This window comes from Sorex fumeus, unplaced genomic scaffold (genome assembly GCF_029834395.1).
Source record: "Sorex fumeus unplaced genomic scaffold, SorFum_2.1 ptg000134l, whole genome shotgun sequence".
NCBI lineage: Eukaryota > Metazoa > Chordata > Mammalia > Eulipotyphla > Soricidae > Sorex > Sorex fumeus.
Window position 1 is genome coordinate 1510339 of NW_026606191.1, and position 1193 is coordinate 1511531.

Below are 1193 nucleotides of genomic sequence, written 5' to 3' on the forward strand. Positions count from 1 at the left end.
CAATAGATTTACATGTCTGAAAAAGAGGCTTTCTTCTCCTGCACAACTGCTATACAGTTTTTCTTGCCCACTTGTTCAAATTTTGAAGAATTATAGCTTTATAAATCATCAAGTACTAAAATATTAAAAGACTAGCTGCATAGAAGCTAAGGGACTTTCCGTTCATTTATCTGACCCATGTAGAATCAGGGCCATGTAGACCTTGAGCACTGTTTGAAGAGTTGCTGCGCATAGCTCTTACGGAATAACTGCAGAGCACCCTTTGCTCTGAACACACACGAAGACAGAAACAGGAATTTTTGCTTACACAAATATCTTCCCAGTCATCACCAATCCCCGAGTCCCCTTCTGGGCTACCCCTGACCCCTTTCTGAGCCACGTGATTCACTTAGTTTCTAGCTCTCTCCTATCATTGTGAAAATAAACAGTTGAAGCTACCCCAGACCTGGACTTTCAGTGCGATAGAAATGAACGTGGGGACTCAAAGAGATGGTCTGGGTGGCTGTTCGCCAAGTATCTTTGTGAATTTTATTTCCTTCGTCAAAACAAAGACTTCTGATCGACAGACTATCTGTTCAGTCGGTCACTCTCCATTTATCGCAGACCTGGCAAACAACAGATGTCCTGATCACCTGATCCTATCCCAAAAAAACGGGAAAAATGAATCTTCTGACCAGGCAAGTACCTGGTCAGGAATATTTGAAGCCTGGCCCTTTAAGGCTCTGGGCGCACTGCCTATGACATCACATAATCGGGACCCTCTTTCCCTGCGCGGCTTGGAAGTTGGGGCGGAAGTGCCGGCGGGCCGGCTTAGGTGTGGAAGGTGCGGAAGGTGAGGAGCGGGTGAGGGGGCACCCAGGGGGGCAGCGGGGTCTGGGAAGGTCGGTTTCCCGCCGGCCGTCCGAGTGGTCGCTCTGAGCGCCTGAACGTCCTGGGTCTCCGCCTTGTGGGCGGCGGGGTCCCTCCGTGGCGGTGGCCCGGGGTGGCGGCCCCTCACCCGGGACGCACCGAGAGCTGCTGCCGAAAGCAGCAGCTTTTAAATCGTATTAAAAATTGATTTTGAGGGAAACAAGGTCGTTGTTACTGAGGAGGACTTACTTAGAAAGATGCGTAGGGGAGGAACGCGGCCGGCTGGGTTCGATCCCGGCACCCCACAGCGTCCCAGGACCAGCCTGGAGTGAGCCCAGAGCAGG